The sequence below is a fragment of the Pseudophryne corroboree genome, unplaced genomic scaffold (assembly GCF_028390025.1).
Source record: "Pseudophryne corroboree isolate aPseCor3 unplaced genomic scaffold, aPseCor3.hap2 scaffold_330, whole genome shotgun sequence".
NCBI lineage: Eukaryota > Metazoa > Chordata > Amphibia > Anura > Myobatrachidae > Pseudophryne > Pseudophryne corroboree.
In genome coordinates, this window is record NW_026969985.1 from 177122 (window position 1) to 195711 (window position 18590).

The following is an 18590-nucleotide window of genomic DNA, read 5'->3' on the forward strand; positions in this document are numbered from 1 at the left end:
TTTCTTCTTGTTTTTTCTCCCAAATTCTATAACAATGACAGTAAATGTTGTTTCTTTTCAAACAGAACTTTCTTGACCATGCTACTTGCTTGAAAGATCTGGGAGCACATGGAAAACAGTACAAACCATGCAGTATCACAAGAGCCTTTATTTGATCTTTCATGAAGATAGAGCAGAATTGAGGACACGTCAACAATTTCTGCCGAAGGTGGTTCATCTTTCCACATGGTGCCTTTGGCCACTGACACCTTCGTTGAGTCAAAGTCTCTGGCTGTGGTCAGAACTTTGAAAATTTATGTCACCAGAACGGTTCAGATTAGGAAAACAGAGGCTCTGTTTGTCCTGTATGCTCCCAACAGGATTGGGTGTCCTGCTTCCATGTAGACCATTATGCGCTGGATCTGTGGTAAGATTCAGCATGCTCATTCCATGGCAGGATTGCCGTTACTGAATTAGGTGAAGACCCATTCTACTAGAAAGGTGGGTTCATCCTGGGCAGCTGGTCGGGGAGTCTCGGCATTGCAACTTTGCCGAGCAGCTATTTAGTAAACACTTTTGCTAAGTTTTACAAGTTTGATACCTTGGCTGATGATAACCTCAAGTTGGGTCATTCGGTGCTGCAGAGTCGTACGCACTCTCCCACCCGTTCAAGAGCTTTGGTATAACCCCATGGTTCTTAATGTGACCCCAGCATCCTCTAGGTCGTATGAGAAAATAGGATTTTAATACCTACCGGTAAATCCTTTTCTCTTAGTCCGTAGAGGATGCTGGGCACCCGTCCCAGTCCATACTGTGTCTGCAGTTATTACTTGTGGTTATACACATGTTATGTTATGGTTCTGGTCAGCTTTTTGCTGCAATTGTTCATGCCGTTGGCTTGTGTTCTGTTGAATGCCACGTTCTGCGGCATGCTTAAGGTGTGAGCTGGTAAGATGCTCACCTTAGTTTAACAATAAATCCTTTCCTCGAAATGTCCGTCTCCCTGGGCACAGTTCCTATAACTGGAGTCTGGAGGAGGGGCATAGAGGGAGGAGCCAGTTCACACCCTTTGAAAGTCTTAAAGTGCCCATGTCTCTTGCGGATCCCGTCTATACCCCATGGTTCTTAATGTGACCCCAGCATCCTCTACGGACTAAGAGAAAAGGATGCCCTTGCGCACTATCCTGACTTCTCCTCCCGTCTGCTTACTTTGTGCCTTCCAACGCACAATGCGAACTACAGGTGGTGCTGCAGGGCCCACACCCTTTTACTTGCCTTACAGAACAGCTCTGGAGCTGTTACAGTGCCCAGCTGCTGCAAGAAATCAGCTTGAATGCTTCAGGGGATGGGGCATGGCCAACATGAGCCCCACACCAAAGGAGGGTGGGGGTGTTTAATGCGAACTAGGGGTCATCCAAGCACCGCAAAAGGCCGCCATGCCCTGCATGCCCCTTTTCTCTTTTCATATGCAGATGAGGGTTCCAGCCAACTTTGGCCCACATCTTGGATGACATCACCGTATGCAAATCCGTCTTCTGCAGACCTTCCCCCAGGAATGCTTGTACTAGTTGTTGCATATGGTTTGATATTTGATGGTGCTTCAATATTAGGCAGCCTTCCACCCTCCCATGTTCATCTGAACAGATGTGGTCTCCCTGCAGTTGTTGTCCCCAGACGAGAGTTCCCTTGTGCGTCCTCAGTTGAATCTCCTTAACTTGACGGGGGAGGGGCTGCCCGAGCAGCCACCCTCCCCAGCCCTATCCCAACTCATACTTATTTTGCATATGAGATCTCTTGATCATGAAGATTGTTCTCACAGGGTGAGGTTCATCCATTATATTTTAAAATAGGAAGGTACAAATTACATATTTGAATTGCATCTATGTGCTGGATTCAAATGTCCCCCCCCCCCCCCCTTCCTTTCTCAATTGTGCCCGTCAGCAGCTATTCTAAGGTTGCTGCCAATGGGTGTGACACATTAATTTCTTCTGTGGGGTACACTGGACTCCACAAGGATTCACATTGGGGTGTAGAGTAGGATCTTGATCTGAGGCACCAACCGGCTCAAAGCTTTTGACTGTTCCCAAGATGCTCAGCGCATCCTCCTCTATAACCCCGCTTCCATGAACAGGGAGCTCAGTTTGTAGTTGGTGCCTTCAGTAGCAGGCCACTTAACAGGGGCCTGCCTCAGGCAGCCTATTCTTAGCTATTAATTTTGACAAGAAAAGAAGAACTTGTTTTATGAGAATCTACAAGGGCTGCAGCAGGCTAGGTCTAATAGACATCTTTACTGCAGCTTCATCACTCCCAGCGGCGCTGTATACTCCCGTGCCCTGGTTGCTGGGTCACTGCAGCGGAGGCTCCAGTTTCTTCCTAAGGTCAGTCACACACACACACCGCCCTTCCGGATCACGAGGCCGCTGATGAAGGGGAGCGTGGCCGTAGGGGGTGGACCGTGTGCGCACTGGCGTGGACACTGATTACTGGGCAGCCGCTCCACTAGCCACCAGGTACAGTTAAGGAGCACAGGTCTGGGAGTTTTACTCCTATATTAACCCAATTTTGTACTGCCCGCAGCGCATTGTGATAGGTAATAGGGCCTGATTCAGGTTGGAATGCAATCACAATAAGCGATCCAACTGCAAAAATTGCTAACAGCATACGCATGTGCCTGCATTTTCTGCGGCACCCCGCAGAGAATGCGATCGCCTCTGCCTGTCAATCGGGGCGGGGGGGGAGAGAGGGGGGTCAGCAACACTCCATTTCCAAGTCAGGGATGGAGCGGTGCGGGGGCAAGGCTTCAAAATGGGGTCTGCAACGGAGGAGACACAGGGGGCGTGGTCACAGCGGCTGTATGACATCACATTCAGCCGCTGTGATCACAAAAATGGTGGCGGCTTCCTGCGCGCACATACAGTCTGCACCAGCAGGAGGCTACACCATTTTTTATGATCACGCTGAACTGCAGTGCGACTGCAATTACAGCATGGTCAAGAATGGAGGTGTCATGATGGGTGGCCATGCCCTGTCACTGTGCAGGAGCCAGCACCGCACACACACTAGTCCCCGGGTGCAGCCCCCAACCCCCGGGACACCCGGAGCAACAAAATGTAGATTCAGGCCACCAGGCCACGCCCCTACCTATGAAACCATGCCTCCTTTTTACCATTGCGCTGCTTATCTGCGCGCACTGCATTACAATCTCCTTCGCCACCTCTCTGGGTGTCACCAGTGATAGTGACACCTCTGCCATGCTTGTAGCAGCTGGTCCTAAGATCTACGCCTCAAGCCCTGAGTGTTTGCCCTTGTGACTTGTTGATCATCATAGCGAAGCAGATGCTTACAGAAAACTGCAGGGGCTTAGATTGAAAATAAAAAAAATTGATGGGTATAAGGTAGAGAGGAGCGGGTTCGGTTCTCCGAGAACCGAATTCCCGACGAACTCCACGTGGTTTACACTGGTCCGAGGCAGGCTCGGTTGTTCCCGCCTGACTCGGAAAACCTGAACAAGGGAAAATGTCATCATCCCGCTGTCGGATTCTCTCGAGATTCTGATTCCATATAAAGAGCTGCGCGTTGCCGCCATTTTTACTCGTGCATTGAAGAGAGAGCGGAGAGGACGTGGCTATGTTCTCTCAGTGGAAATCTCAATATCAGTGCTCAGTATCAGTGGTTACTTATTGCTGCTCAGTAATACTAGTAGTGTGTCTCTCCTGCTCAGTGTCAGTTCTCAGTAGTATCCTCATCAGTGCTCAGTATCACTGCTCATTGTCTTGTGCTGCATTGTGGTGCTCAGCATACTACAGTACATTACTAATAGTCCAGTGCTGCATCTTGCTGCTCAGTGTCAGTTCTAGTATCCTCATCAGTGCTCACTATCACTGCTCATTACATTGTGGTGTTCTGTATACTACAGTAACATAGTAATATAGTAACATATAGTAACATATTTTTTGAGGTTGAATAGAGGCAAATTGCCCATCGTGTTCAACCTGTTTTAAGTTGTGATGATTCTACATACTTGCTGAATAATGTTTTATGACTAGTTAGCTACTATAACTCATGTTACCCCCGGATTAACCATGTTGATATTTTAAGTATTATAACCTTGGATAGCTTTTTCATTCAGAAATGTATCCATTCCTTTTTTAAATCCAATTACAGAGTCCGCCATTACCACCTTCCCTGGCAGGGAATTCCACATCCTGATTGCCCTAACAGTGAACATCATAGTATCTCACCTGGCAGGTAAGTAGGAGTTGGGCTAGAGCTGTGGAGGATTGCTGCTCGGGCACCCCCTGTCAAGTGAAGGAGATCCAACTGAGGCAGCACAAGGGAACTCTCGAAAGAAGAACAAGGCTAGAGGAAGATCTGAGACAAAGAAATCTGACTTTTACCAGAGCTGACCAGAGGAAAGCACAAACGCAGTCCCCCACTACCACAAATAATGCAGTCGAGTTTCCCACATTTGGGGAAATCACAGGGGTCAGCATACCCAGAGTGCAATGAATGAACCTCACCCTGGGAGAACAATCTTCATGACCATGGTATCTCCTATGCAAAATAAGTATGATTTGGGATAGGGCTGGGGAGGGCCGCTGCTCAGGCACATCTCTGTCAAGTAAAGGAGATTCAACTGAGGCAACACAAGGGAACTCTCATCTGGGGACAACAACTGCAGGGAGAACACATATTTTCAGATGAACATGGGAGGGCAGAAGGCTGCCTAACACTGAAGCACCCCCAAACAACAAACCAAATGCAACTACTAGTGCAAGCATTCCTGGGGGAAGGCCTGCAGCAGATGGATTTGCATATGGTGATGTCATCCAAGCAGTGGGTCAAAGTTGGCTTCAACCCTCGTCTGCATATGAAAATAAAAAAGGGGTGTGCAGGGCATGGCGGCCTTTTGCGGCGCTTGGATGACCCCTAGTTTGCATTAAACACCTCCACCTTCCTTCGGTGTGGGGCTCATGTTGGCTATGCCCCAGCCCCTGAAGCATTCAAGCTGATTTCTTGCAGCAGCTGGGCACTGTAACAGCTCCAGAGCTGCTCTGTAAAGCAAGTAAAAGGGTGTGGGCCCTGCAGCACTACCTGTAGTTTGCATTGTGCGTTGGAAGGCACAAAGTAAGCAGACGGGAGAAGTCAGGATAGTGCACAAGGGCATAGAAGGGAGCGGCTCAAGAAAAGAGAAGTGGAAACAGACAGCAAACTAGGCTGGAGAGAGACCTGAGACAAAGAGATCTGAATTATACGAGAGCCGACCAGAGGAAACACAAATTATGTAATCAAGTGTCCCACATTTGGGGAAATCGTAGGAGCAGCACACCCAGAGTGCATTGGGTGAGCCTTGCCCTGGGAGAAGCACCTTCCTGATCATAGTATCTCACCTGGCAGGTAAGTAGGAGTTGGGCTAGAGCTGGGGAGGGTCGCTGTTCGGGCACCCCCCTGTCAAGTGAAGGAGATCCAACTGAGGCAGCACAAGGAAACTCTCGAAAAAAGAACAAGGCTAGAGGAAGATCTGAGACAAAGAAATCTGACTTTTACCAGAGCTGACCAGAGGAAAGCACAAACACAGTCCCCCACTACCACAAATAATGCAGTCGAGTTTCCCACATTTGGGGAAATGACAGGGGTCAGCATACCCAGAATGCAATGAATGAACCTCACCCTGGGAGAACAATCTTCATGACAATGGTATCTCCTATGCAAAATAAGTATGATTTGGGATAGGGGTGGGGAGGGCCGCTGCTCAGGCACATCTCTGTCAAGTAAAGGAGATTCAACTGAGGCAGCACAAGGGAACTCTCATCTGGGGACAACAACTGCAGGGAGAACACATATTTTCAGATGAACATGGGAGAGCAGAAGGCTGCCTAATACTGAAGCACCCCCAAACAACAAACCAAATGCAACAACTAGTACAAGCATTCCTGGGAAAAGGTCTGCAGAAGACGGATTTGCATACGGTGATGTCATCCAAGCAGTGGGCCAAAGTTGGCTGGAACCCTCATCTGCATATGAAAAGAGAAAAGGGGTATGCAGGGCATGGCGGCCTTTTGCGGCGCTTGGATGACCCTTAGTTCGCATTAAACACCTCCACCCTCCGTCGGTGTGGGGCTCATGTTGGCTATGCCCCAGCCCCTGAAGCATTCAAGCTGATTTCTTGCAGCAGCTGGGCACTGTAACAGCTCCAGAGCTGCTCTGTAAGGCAAGTAAAAGGGTGTTGGCCCTGCAGCACTACCTGTAGTTTGCATTGTGCGTTGGAAGGCACAAAGTAAGCAGACAGGAGAAGTCAGGAGAGTGCACAAGGGCAAGGGCAGGGGCTCAAGAAAAGAGAAGTGGAAACAGACAGCAAACTAGGCTGGAGAGAGACCTGAGACAAAGAGATCTGAATTATACGAGTAGCCGACCAGAGGAAACACAAATTATGTAGTCAAGTGTCCCACATTTGGGGAAATCGTAGGAGCAGCACACCCAGAGTGCAATGGGTGAGCCTTGCCCTGGGAGAAGCACCTTCCTGATCATAGTATCTCACCTGGCAGGTAAGTAGGAGTTGGGCTAGAGCTGGGGAGGGTCGCTGCTCGGGCACCCCCCTGTCAAGTGAAGGAAATCCAACTGAGGCAGCACAAGGAAACTCTCAAAAAAAGAACAAGGCTAGAGGAAGATCTGAGACAAAGAAATCTGACTTTTACCAGAGCTGACCAGAGGAAAGCACAAACACAGTCCCCCACTACCACAAATAATGCAGTCGAGTTTCCCACATTTGGGGAAATCACAGGGGTCAGCATACCCAGAATGCAATGAATGAACCTCACCCTGGAAGAACAATCTTCATGACCATGGTATCTCCTATGCAAAATAAGTATGATTTGGGATAGGGCTGGGGAGGGCCGCTGCTCAGGCACATCTCTGTCAAGTAAAGGAGATTCAACTGAGGCAGCACAAGAGAACTCTCATCTGGGGACAACAACTGCAGGGAGAACACATATTTTCAGATGAACATGGGAGAGCAGAAGGCTGCCTAATACTGAAGCACCCCAAACAACAAACCAAATGCAACAACTAGTACAAGCATTCCTGGGGGAAGGTCTGCAGAAGACGTATTTGCATACGGTGATGTCATCCAAGCAGTGGGCCAAAGTTGGCTGGAACCCTCATCTGCATATGAAAAGAGAAAAGGGGTATGCAGGGCATGGCGGCCTTTTGCGGCGCTTGGATGACCCTTAGTTCGCATTAAACACCTCCACCCTCCGTCGGTGTGGGGCTCATGTTGGCTATGCCCCAGCCCCTGAAGCATTCAAGCTGATTTCTTGCAGCAGCTGGGTACTGTAACAGCTCCAGAGCTGCTCTGAAAGGCAAGTAAAAGGGTGTGGGCCCTGCAGCACTACCTGTAGTTTGCATTGTGCGTTGGAAGGCACAAAGTAAGCAGACAGGAGAAGTCAGGAGAGTGCACAAGGGCATAGAAGGCAGCGGCTCAAGAAAAGAGAAGTGGAAACAGACAGCAAACTAGGCTGGAGAGAGACCTGAGACAAAGAGATCTGAATTATACAAGAGCCGACCAGGGGAAACACAAATTATGCAGTCAAGTTTCCCACATTTGGGGAAATCGCAGGAGCAGCACACCCAGAGTGCAATGGGTGAGCCTTGCCCTGGGAGAAGCACCTTCATGATCATAGTATCTCACCTGGCAGTTATGTAGGAGTTGGGCTAGAGCTGGGGAGGGTCGCTGCTCGGGTACCCCCCTGTCAAGTGAAGGAGATCAAACTGAGGCAGCACAATGGAACTCTCGAAAGAAGAACAAGGCTAGAGGAAGATCTGAGACAAAGAAATCTGACTTTTACCAGAGCTGACCAGAGGAAAACACAAACACAGTCCCCCACTACCACAAATAATGCAGTTGAGTTTCCCACATTTGGGGAAATCACAGGGGTCAGCATACCCAGAATGCAATGAATGAACCTAACCCTGGGAGAACAATCTTTATGACCATGGTATCTTCTATGCAAAATAAGTATGATTTGGGATAGGGCTGGGGAGGGCCGCTGCTCAGGCACATCTCTGTCAAGTAAAGGAGATTCAACTGAGGCAGCACAAGGGAACTCTCATCTGGGGACAACAACTGCCGGGAGAACACATATTTTCAGATGAACATGGGAGGGCAGAAGGCTGCCTAATACTGAAGCACCCCCAAACAACAAACCAAATGCAACAACTAGTACAAGCATTCCTGGGGGAAGGTCTGCAGAAGACGGATTTGCATACAGTGATGTCATCCAAGCAGTGGGCCAAAGTTGGCTGGAACCCTCATCTGCATATGAAAAGAGAAAAGGGGTATGCAGGGCATGGCGGCCTTTTGCGGCGCTTGGATGACCCTTAGTTCGCATTAAACACCCCCACCCTACTTCGGTGTGGGGCTCATGTTGGCCATGCCCCAGCCCCTGAAGCATTCAAGCTGATTTCTTGCAGCAGCTTGGCACTGTAACAGCTCCAGAGCTGCTCTGTAAGGCAAGTAAAAGGGTGTGGGCCCTGCAGCACTACCTGTAGTTTGCATTGTGCATCGGAAGGCACAAAGTAAGCAGACAGGAGGAGAAGTCAGGATAGTGCACAAGGGTATAGAAGGGAGGGGCTCAAGAAAAAAGAAGTGGAAACAGACAGCAAACTAGGCTGGAGAGAGACCTGAGACAAAGAGATCTGAATTATATGAGAGCCGACTAGGGGAAACACAAATTATGCAATCAAGTTTCCCATATTTGGGGAAATCGCAGGGGCAGCACACCCAGAGTGCAATGGGTGAGCCTTGCCCTGGGAGAAGCAACTTCATGATCATAGTATCTCACCTGGCAGGTAAGTAGGAGTTGGGCTAGAGCTGGGGAGGGTCGCTGCTCGGGCACCCCCCTGTCAAGTGAAGGAGATCCAACTGAGGCAGCACAAGGGAACTCTTGAAAGAAGAACAAGGCTAGAGGAAGATCTGAGACAAAGAAATCTGACTTTTACCAGAGCTGACCAGAGGAAAGCACAAACACAGTCCCCCACTACCACAAATAATGCAGTTGAGTTTCCCACATTTGGGGAAATCACAGAGGTCAGCATACCCAGAACGCAATGAATGAACCTAACCCTGGGAGAACAATCTTCATGACCATGGTATCTCCTATGCAAAATAAGTATGATTTGGGATAGGGCTGGGGAGGGCCGCTGCTCAGGCACATCTCTGTCAAGTAAAGGAGATTCAACTGAGGCAGCACAAGGGAACTCTCATCTGGGGACAACAACTGCAGGGAGAACACATATTTTCAGATGAACATGGGAGGGCAGAAGGCTGCCTAATACTGAAGCACCCCCAAACAACAAACCAAATGCAACAACTAGTGCAAGCATTCCTGGGGGAAGGCCTGCCGCAGATGGATTTGCATATGGTGATGTCATCCAAGCAGTGGGTCAAAGTTGGCTTCAACCCTCGTCTGCATATGAAAAGAGAAAAGGGGCATGCAGGGCATGGCGGCCTTTTGCGGCGCTTGGCTGACCCCTAGTTTGCATTAAACACCTCCACCCTCCGTCGGTGTGGGGCTCATGTTGGCTATGCCCCAGCCCCTGAAGCATTCAAGCTGATTTCTTGCTGCAGCTGGGCACTGTAACAGCTCCAGAGCTGCTCTGTAAGGCAAGTAAAAGGGTGTGGGCCCTGCAGCACTACCTGTAGTTTGCATTGTGCGTTGGAAGGCACAAAGTAAGCAGACAGGAGAAGTCTGGAGAGTGCACAAGGGCATAGAAGGCAGCGGCTCAAGAAAAGAGAAGTGGAAACAGACAGCAAACTAGGCTGGAGAGAGACCTGAGACAAAGAGATCTGAATTATACGAGAGCCGACCAGGGGAAACACAAATTATGCAGTCAAGTTTCCCACAGGAGTATATAGGATACGACCCAGTGGTACCTGACGACATAGATACTAACAGCTATTTAATGACATTACGCTAGAAAGTGATTATTAGCAACATATATATCTATATAAACAACCCCGCCAGGGTTGTGCCTTCAAAAATAATCACACACGGACACGCTTTTTAAACCTTTTTTTCACATCTCTTTATTCTTCTTATGCACATGTATGTTAGTTCTGTGATTTTAACCTTTATGTTTCACTGCAGTTTGGGATAATAATATTAATATTTATCCAATTTTAATACATACTTAATAAAGGTTATATTTTATGATTCATTCATTCTGTCCAGTGCGTCAACAGTGCAGATTTCTTCTTGTTTTTTCTCCCAAATTCTATAACAATGACAGTAAATGTTGTTTCTTTTCAAACAGAACTTTCTTGACCATGCTTCTTGCTTGAAAGATCTGGGAGCACATGGAAAACAGTACAAACCATGCAGTATCACAAGAGCCTTTATTTGATATTTCATGAAGATAGAGCAGAATTGAGGACACGTCAACTATTTCTGCCGAAGGTGGTTCATCTTTCCACATGGTGCCTTTGGCCACTGACACCTTCGTTGAGTCAAAGTCTCTGGCTGTGGTCAGAACTTTGAAAATTTATGTCACCAGAACGGTTCAGATTAGGAAAACAGAGGCTCTGTTTGTCCTGTATGCTCCCAACAGGATTGGGTGTCCTGCTTCCATGTAGACAATTATGCGCTGGATCTGTGGTAAGATTCAGCATGCTCATTCCACGGCAGGATTGCCGTTACTGAATTAGGTGAAGACCCATTCTACTAGAAAGGTGGGTTCATCCTGGGCAGCTGGTCGGGGAGTCTCGGCATTGCAACTTTGCCGAGCAGCTATTTAGTAAACACTTTTGCTAAGTTTTACAAGTTTTAGAGTAAAGGAGATTCAACTGAGGCAGCACAAGGGAACTCTCATCTGGGGACAACAACTGCAGTGAGAACACATATTTTCAGATGAACATGGGAGGGCAGAAGGCTGCCTAATACTGAAGCACCCCCAAACAACAAACCAAATGCAACAACTAGTACAAGCATTCCTGGGGGAAGGTCTGCAGAAGACGGATATGCATATAGTGATGTCATCCAAGCAGTGGGCCAAAGTTGGCTGGAACCCTCATCTGCATATGAAAAGAGAAAAGGGGTATGCAGGGCATGGCGGCCTTTTGCGGCGCTTGGATGACCCTTAGTTCGCATTAAACACCCCCACCCTCCTTCGGTGTGGGGCTCATGTTGGCCATGCCCCAGCCCCTGAAGCATTCAAGCTGATTTCTTGCAGCAGCTTGGCACTGTAACAGCTCCAGAGCTGCTCTGTAAGGCAAGTAAAAGGGTGTGGGCCCTGCAGCACTACCTGTAGTTTGCATTGTGCATTGGAAGGCACAAAGTAAGCAGACAGGAGGAGAAGTCAGGATAGTCCACAAGGGTATAGAAGGGAGGGGCTCAAGAAAAAAGAAGTGGAAACAGACAGCAAACTAGGCTGGAGAGAGACCTGAGACAAAGAGATCTGAATTATATGAGAGCCGACCAGGGGAAACACAAATTATGCAGTCAAGTTTCCCACATTTGGGGAAATCGCAGGGGCAGCACACCCAGGTGAGATACTATAATCATGAAGGTGCTTCTCCCAGGGCAAGGCTCACCCATTGCACACTGGGTGTGCTGCTCCTACGATTTCCCCAAATGTGGGACACTTGACTGCATAATTTGTGTTTCCTCTGGTCGGCTCTCGTATAATTCAGATCTCTTTGTCTCAGGTCTCTCTCCAGCCTAGTTTGCTCTCTGTTTCCACTTCTTTTTTCTTGAGCCCCTCCCTTCTATACCCTTGTGGACTATCCTGACTTCTCCTCCCGTCTGCTTACTTTGTGCCTTCCAATGCACAATGCAAACTACAGGTAGTGCTGCAGGGCCCACACCCTTTTACTTGCCTTACAGAGCAGCTCTGGAGCTGTTACAGTGCCCAGCTGCTGCAAGAAATCAGCTTGAATGCTTCATGGGATGGGGCATGGCCAACATGAGCCCCACACCAAAGGAGGGTGGGGGTGTTTAATGCGATCTAGGGGTCATCCAAGCACCGCAAAAGGCCGCCATGCCCTGCACGCCCCTTTTCTCTTTTCATATGCAGATGAGGGTTGAAGCCAACTTTGACCCACTGCTTGGATAACATCACCATATGCAAATCCATCTGCTGCAGGCCTTCCCCCAGGAATGCTTGCACTAGTTGTTGCATTTGGTTTGTTGTTTGGGGGTGCTTCAGTATTAGGCAGCCTTCTGCCCTCCCATGTTCATCTGAAAATATGTGTTCTCCCTGCAGTTGTTGTCCCCATATGAGAGTTCCCTTGTGCTGCCTCAGTTGAATCTCCTTTACTTGACAGAGATGTGCCTGAGCAGCGGCCCTCCCCAGCCCTATCCCAAATCATACTTATTTTGCATAGGAGACACCATGGTCATGAAAATTGTTCACCCAGGGTGAGGTTCATTCATTGCATTCTGGGTATGCTGACCCCTGTGATTTACCCAAATGTGGGAAACTCGCCTGCATTATTTGTGGTAGTTGGGGACTGTGTTTGTGTTTTCCGCTGGTCAGCTCTGGTAAAAGTCAGATTTATTTGTCTCAGATCTTCCTCTAGCCTTGTTCTTCTTTCGAGAGTTCCATTGTGCTGCCTCAGTTGGATCTCCTTCACTTGACAGGGGGGTGCCCGAGCAGCGACCCTCCCCAGCTCTAGCCCAACTCCTACTTACCTGCCAGGTGAGATACTATGATCTTGAAGGTGCTTCTCCCAGGGCAAGGCTCAACCATTGCACTCTGGGTGTGCTGCCCCTGCGATTTCCCCAAATATGGGAAACTTGACTGCATAATTTGTGTTTCCCCTGGTCGGCTCTCGTATAATTCAGATCTCTTTGTCTCAGGTCTCTCTCCAGCCTAGTTTGCTGTCTGTTTCCACTTCTCTTTTCTTGAGCCGCTCCCTTCTATGCCCTTGCGCACTATCCTGACTTCTCCCGTCTGCTTACTTTGTGCCTTCCAACGCACAATGCGAACTACAGGTAGTGCTGCAGGGCCCACACCCTTTTATTTGCCTTACAGAGCAGCTCTGGAGCTGTTACAGTGCCCAGCTGCTGCAAGAAATCAGCTTGAATGCTTCAGGGGCTGGGGCATAGCCAACATGAGCCCCACACCGAAGGAGGGTGGAGGTGTTTAATGCGAACTAGGGGTCATCCAAGCGCCGCAAAAGGCCGCCATGCCCTGCATAACCCTTTTCTCTTTTCATATGCAGATGAGGGTTCCAGCCAACTTTGGCCCACTGCTTGGATGACATCACCGTATGCAAATTCGTCTCCTGCAGACCTTCCCCCAGGAATACTTGTACTAGTTATTGCATATGGTTTGATATTTGATGGTGCTTCAGTATTAGGCAGCCTTCCGCCCTCCCATGTTCATCTGAAAAAATGTGGTCTCCCTGCAGTTGTTGTCCCCAGACGAGAGTTCCCTTGTGCTTCCTCAGTTGAATCTCCTTAACTTGACGGGGGAGGGGCTTGCCCGAGCAGCCACCCTCCCCAGCCCTATCCCAACTCATACTTATTTTGCATATGAGATCTCTATATCATGAAGATTGTTATCACAGGGTGAAGTTCATCCATTATATTTTAAAATAGGAAGGTTCAAATTACATATTTGAATTGCATCTATGTGCTGGATTCAAATGTCCCCCCCCCCTTCCTTTCTCAATTGTGCCCGTCAGCAGCTATTCTAAGGTTGCTGCCAATGGGTGTGACACATTAATTTCTTCTGTGGGGTACACTGGACTCCACAAGGATTCACATTGGGGTGTAGAGTAGGATCTTGATCTGAGGCACCAACCGGCTCAAAGCTTTTGACTGTTCCCAAGATGCTCAGCGCATTCTCCTCTATAACCCCGCTTCCATGAACAGGGAGCTCAGTTTGTAGTTGGTGCCTTCAGTAGCAGGCCACTTAACAGGGGCCTGCCTCAGGCAGCCTATTCTTAGCTATTAATTTTGACAAGAAAATAAGAACTTTTTTTATGAGAATCTACAAGGGCTGCAGCAGGCTAGGTCTAATAGACATCTTTACTGCAGCTTCATCACTCCCAGCGGCGCTGTATACTCCCGTGCCCTGGTTGCTGGGTCACTGCAGCAGAGGCTCCGGTTTCTTCCTAAGGTCAGTCACACACGCACCGCCCTTCCGGATCACGAGGCCGCTGATGAAGGGGAGCGTGGCCGTAGGGGGTGGACCGTGTGCGCACTGGCGTGGACACTGATTACTGGGCAGCCGCTCCACGAGCCACCAGGTACAGTTAAGGAGCACAGGTCTGGGGTTTTTTCTCCCATATTAAACCAATTTGTACTGCCCGCAGCGCATTGTGATAGGTAATAGGGCCTGATTCAGGTTGGATTGCAATCACAGTAAGCGATCCAACTGCAAAAATTGCTAAGAGCATACGCATGTGCCTGCATTTTCTGCGGCACCCCGCAGAGAATGCGATCGCCTCTGCCTGTCAATCGGGGCAGGGGGGGAGAGGGGGGTCAGCAACACTCCATTTCCAAGTCAGGGATGGAGCGGTGCGGGGGCAAGGCTTCAAAATGGGGTCTGCAACGGAGGAGACACAGGGGGCGTGGTCACAGCGGCTGTATGACATCACATTCAGCCGCTGTGATCACAAAAATGGTGGCGGCTTCCTGCGCGCACATACAGTCTGCACCAGCAGGAGGCTACACCATTTTTTATGATCACGCTGAACTGCAGTGCGACTGCAATTACAGATTGGTCAAGAAGGGAGGCGTCATGCTGGGTGGCCATGTCCTGTCACTGTGCAGGAGCCAGCACCGCTCACACACTAGTCCCCGGGTGCAGCCCCCAACCCCCGGGACACCCGGAGCAACAAAATGTAGATTCACACCACCAGGCCACGCCCCTACCTATGAAACCATGCCTCCTTTTTACCATTGCGCTGCTTATCTGCGCGCACTGCATTACAATCTCCTTCGCCACCTCTCTGGGTGTCACCAGTGATAGTGACACCTCTGCCATGCTTGTAGCAGCTGGTCCTAAGATCTACGCCTCAAGCCCTGAGTGTTTGCCCTTGTGACTTGTTGATCATCATAGCGAAGCAGATGCTTACAGAAAACTGCAGGGGCTTAGATTGAAAATAAAAAAATATATGGGTATAAGGTAGAGAGGAGCGGGTTCGGTTCTCCGAGAACCGAATTCCCGACGAACTCCACGTGGTTTACACTGGTCCGAGGCAGGCTCGGTTGTTCCCGCCTGACTCGGAAAACCTGAACAAGGGAAAATGTCATCATCCCGCTGTCGGATTCTCGCGAGATTCGGATTTCATATAAAGAGCTGCGCGTTGCCGCCATTTTTACTCGTGCATTGAAGAGGGAGCGGAGAGGACGTGGCTATGTTCTCTCAGTGGAAATCTCAATATCAGTGCTCAGTATCAGTGGTTACTTATTGCTGCTCAGTAATACTAGTAGTGTGTCTCTCCTGCTCAGTGTCAGTTCTCAGTAGTATCCTCATCAGTGCTCAGTATCACTGCTCATTGTCTTGTGCTGCATTGTGGTGCTCAGCATACTACAGTACATTACTAATAGTCCAGTGCTGCATCTTGCTGCTCAGTGTCAGTTCTAGTATCCTCATCAGTGCTCACTATCACTGCTCATTACATTGTGGTGTTCTGTATACTACAGTAACATAGTAATATAGTAACATATAGTAATATAGTTTTTGAGGTTGAAAAGAGGCAAATTGCCCATCGTGTTCAACCTGTTTTAAGTTGTGATGATTCTACATACTTGCTGAATAATGTTTTATGACTAGTTAACTACTACAACTCATGTTACCCCCGGATTAACCATGTTGATATTTTAAGTATTATAACCTTGGATAGCTTTTTCATTCAGAAATGTATCCATTCCTTTTTTAAATCCAATTACAGAGTCCGCCATTACCACCTTCCCTCGCAGGGAATTCCACATCCTGATTGCCCTAACAGTGAAGATCATAGTATCTCACCTGGCAGGTAAGTAGGAGTTGGGCTAGAGCTGTGGAGGATTGCTGCTTGGGCACCCCCTGTCAAGTGAAGGAGATCCAACTGAGGCAGCACAAGGGAACTCTCGAAAGAAGAACAAGGCTAGAGGAAGATCTGAGACAAAGAAATCTGACTTTTACCAGAGCTGACCAGAGGAAAGCACAAACACAGTCCCCCACTACCACAAATAATGCAGTCGAGTTTCCCACATTTGGGGAAATCACCGGGGTCAGCATACCCAGAATGCAATGAATGAACCTCACCCTGGGAGAACAATCTTCATGACCAAGGTATCTCCTATGCAAAATAAGTATGATTTGGGATAGGGCTGGGGAGGGCCGCTGCTCAGGCACATCTCTGTCAAGTAAAGGAGATTCAACTGAGGCAGCACAAGGGAACTCTCATCTGGGGACAACAACTGCAGGGAGAACACATATTTTCAGATGAACATGGGAGGGCAGAAGGCTGCCTAAAACTGAAGCACCCCCAAACAACGAACCAAATGCAACTACTAGTGCAAGCATTCCTGGGGGAAGGCCTGCAGCAGATGGATTTGCATATGGTGATGTCATCCAAGCAGTGGGTCAAAGTTGGCTTCAACCCTCGTCTGCATATGAAAAGAAAAAAGGGGTGTGCAGGGCATGGCGGCCTTTTGCGGCGCTTGGATGACCCCTAGTTCGCATTAAACACCTCCACCCTCCTTCGGTGTGGGGCTCATGTTGGCTATGCCCCAGCCCCTGAAGCATTCAAGCTGATTTCTTGCAGCAGCTGGGCACTGTAACAGCTCCAGAGCTGCTCTGTAAAGCAAGTAAAAGGGTGTGGGCCCTGCAGCACTACCTGTAGTTTGCATTGTGCGTTGGAAGGCACAAAGTAAGCAGATGGGAGAAGTCAGGATAGTGCACAAGGGTATAGAAGGGAGGGGCTCAAGAAAAAAGAAGTGGAAACAGACAGCAAACTAGGCTGGAGAGAGACCTGAGACAAAGAGATCTGAATTATATGAGAGCCGACCAGGGGAAACACAAATTATGCAGTCAAGTTTCCCACATTTGGGGAAATCGCAGGGGCAGCACACCCAGAGTGCAATGGGTGAGCCTTGCCCTGGGAGAAGCATCTTCATGATCATAGTATCTCACCTGGCAGGTAAGTAGGAGTTGGGCTAGAGCTGGGGAGGGTCGCTGCTCGGGCACCCCCCTGTCAAGTGAAGGAGATCCAACTGAGGCAGCACAAGGGAACTCTCGAAAGAAGAACAAGGCTAGAGGAAGATCTGAGACAAAGAAATCTGACTTTTACCAGAGCTGACCAGAGGAAAGCACAAACACAGTCCCCCACTACCACAAATAATGCAGTTGAGTTTCCCACATTTGGGGAAATCACAGGGGTCAGCATACCCAGAATGCAATGAATGAACCTAACCCTGGGAGAACAATCTTCATGACCATGGTATCTCCTATGCAAAATAAGTATGATTTGGGATAGGGCTGGGGAGGGCCGCTGCTCAGGCACATCTCTGTCAAGTAAAGGAGATTCAACTGAGGCAGCACAAGGGAACTCTCATCTGGGGACAACAACTGCAGGGAGAACACATATTTTCAGATGAACATGGGAGGGCAGAAGGCTGCCTAATACTGAAGCACCCCCAAACAACAAACCAAATGCAACAACTAGTGCAAGCATTCCTGGGGGAAGGCCTGCAGCAGATGGATTTGAATATGGTGATGTCATCCAAGCAGTGGGTCAAAGTTGGCTTCAACCCTCGTCTGCATATGAAAAGAATAAAGGGGTGTGCAGGGCATGGCGGCCTTTTGCGGCGCTTGGATGACCCCTAGTTCGCATTAAACACCTCCACCCTCCTTCGGTGTGGGGCTCATGTTGGCTATGCCCCAGCCCCTGAAGCATTCAAGCTGATTTCTTGCAGCAGCTGGGCACTGTAACAGCTCCAGAGCTGCTCTGTAAAGCAAGTAAAAGGGTGTGGGCCCTGCAGCACTACCTGTAGTTTGTATTGTGCGTTGGAAGGCACAAAGTAAGCAGACGGGAGAAGTCAGGATAGTGCACAAGGGTATAGAAGGGAGGGGCTCAAGAAAAAAGAAGTGGAAACAGACAGCAAACTAAGCTGGAGAGAGACCTGAGACAAAGAGATCTGAATTATATGAGAGCCGACCAGGGGAAACACAAATTATGCAGTCAAGTTTCCCACATTTGGGGAAATCGCAGGGGCAGCACACCCAGAGTGCAATGGGTGAGCCTTGCCCTGGGAGAAGCATCTTCATGATCATAGTATCTCACCTGGCAGGTAAGTAGGAGTTGGGCTAGAGCTGGGGAGGGTCGCTGCTCGGGCACCCCCCTGTCAAGTGAAGGAGATCCAACTGAGGCAGCACAAGGGAACTCTCGAAAGAAGAACAAGGCTAGAGGAAGATCTGAGACAAAGAAATCTGACTTTTACCAGAGCTGACCAGAGGAAAGCACAAACACAGTCCCCCACTACCACAAATAATGCAGTTGAGTTTCCCACATTTGGGGAAATCACAGGGGTCAGCATACCCAGAATGCAATGAATTAACCTAACCCTGGGAGAACAATCTTCATGACCATGGTATCTCCTATGTAAAATAAGTATGAT

At 48.9% G+C, this 18590-nt stretch overlaps 14 non-coding genes and 3 pseudogenes across 14 annotated transcripts; 3 read left to right on the top strand and 14 right to left on the bottom strand.

Moving 5' to 3' along the window:
• Positions 1 to 4386: 4386 nt before the first annotated feature.
• On the bottom strand, positions 4387 to 4550 carry LOC135018874 (U1 spliceosomal RNA). Its single transcript, XR_010216505.1, has one exon. It is a non-coding gene; the product is annotated as a U1 spliceosomal RNA (small nuclear RNA).
• Positions 4551 to 5221: 671 nt separating this feature from the next.
• On the bottom strand, positions 5222 to 5384 carry LOC135019045 (U1 spliceosomal RNA). The gene has a single exon (XR_010216651.1). It is a non-coding gene; the product is annotated as a U1 spliceosomal RNA (small nuclear RNA).
• A 152-nt stretch (positions 5385 to 5536) lies between these two features.
• On the bottom strand, positions 5537 to 5700 carry LOC135018829 (U1 spliceosomal RNA). The gene has a single exon (XR_010216462.1). It is a non-coding gene; the product is annotated as a U1 spliceosomal RNA (small nuclear RNA).
• A 668-nt stretch (positions 5701 to 6368) lies between these two features.
• Positions 6369 to 6532, bottom strand: LOC135019013 (U1 spliceosomal RNA). The gene has a single exon (XR_010216629.1). It is a non-coding gene; the product is annotated as a U1 spliceosomal RNA (small nuclear RNA).
• Positions 6533 to 6684: 152 nt separating this feature from the next.
• LOC135018765 (U1 spliceosomal RNA) lies at positions 6685 to 6848 on the bottom strand. Its single transcript, XR_010216399.1, has one exon. It is a non-coding gene; the product is annotated as a U1 spliceosomal RNA (small nuclear RNA).
• Positions 6849 to 7518: 670 nt separating this feature from the next.
• On the bottom strand, positions 7519 to 7681 carry LOC135019033 (U1 spliceosomal RNA). The gene has a single exon (XR_010216645.1). It is a non-coding gene; the product is annotated as a U1 spliceosomal RNA (small nuclear RNA).
• A 152-nt stretch (positions 7682 to 7833) lies between these two features.
• Positions 7834 to 7997, bottom strand: LOC135018830 (U1 spliceosomal RNA). The gene has a single exon (XR_010216463.1). It is a non-coding gene; the product is annotated as a U1 spliceosomal RNA (small nuclear RNA).
• Positions 7998 to 8699: 702 nt separating this feature from the next.
• On the bottom strand, positions 8700 to 8834 carry LOC135019037 (U1 spliceosomal RNA; annotated as a pseudogene).
• A 152-nt stretch (positions 8835 to 8986) lies between these two features.
• On the bottom strand, positions 8987 to 9150 carry LOC135018805 (U1 spliceosomal RNA). Its single transcript, XR_010216439.1, has one exon. It is a non-coding gene; the product is annotated as a U1 spliceosomal RNA (small nuclear RNA).
• Positions 9151 to 11511: 2361 nt separating this feature from the next.
• LOC135019056 (U1 spliceosomal RNA) lies at positions 11512 to 11667 on the top strand. Its single transcript, XR_010216657.1, has one exon. It is a non-coding gene; the product is annotated as a U1 spliceosomal RNA (small nuclear RNA).
• Positions 11668 to 12341: 674 nt separating this feature from the next.
• Positions 12342 to 12505, top strand: LOC135018877 (U1 spliceosomal RNA). Its single transcript, XR_010216508.1, has one exon. It is a non-coding gene; the product is annotated as a U1 spliceosomal RNA (small nuclear RNA).
• A 152-nt stretch (positions 12506 to 12657) lies between these two features.
• On the top strand, positions 12658 to 12820 carry LOC135019034 (U1 spliceosomal RNA). Its single transcript, XR_010216646.1, has one exon. It is a non-coding gene; the product is annotated as a U1 spliceosomal RNA (small nuclear RNA).
• Positions 12821 to 16123: 3303 nt separating this feature from the next.
• Positions 16124 to 16287, bottom strand: LOC135018800 (U1 spliceosomal RNA). The gene has a single exon (XR_010216434.1). It is a non-coding gene; the product is annotated as a U1 spliceosomal RNA (small nuclear RNA).
• A 692-nt stretch (positions 16288 to 16979) lies between these two features.
• Positions 16980 to 17121, bottom strand: LOC135018951 (U1 spliceosomal RNA; annotated as a pseudogene).
• Positions 17122 to 17273: 152 nt separating this feature from the next.
• On the bottom strand, positions 17274 to 17437 carry LOC135019005 (U1 spliceosomal RNA). The gene has a single exon (XR_010216622.1). It is a non-coding gene; the product is annotated as a U1 spliceosomal RNA (small nuclear RNA).
• A 692-nt stretch (positions 17438 to 18129) lies between these two features.
• Positions 18130 to 18271, bottom strand: LOC135018952 (U1 spliceosomal RNA; annotated as a pseudogene).
• Positions 18272 to 18423: 152 nt separating this feature from the next.
• Positions 18424 to 18587, bottom strand: LOC135018801 (U1 spliceosomal RNA). The gene has a single exon (XR_010216435.1). It is a non-coding gene; the product is annotated as a U1 spliceosomal RNA (small nuclear RNA).
• Positions 18588 to 18590: the final 3 nt, after the last annotated feature.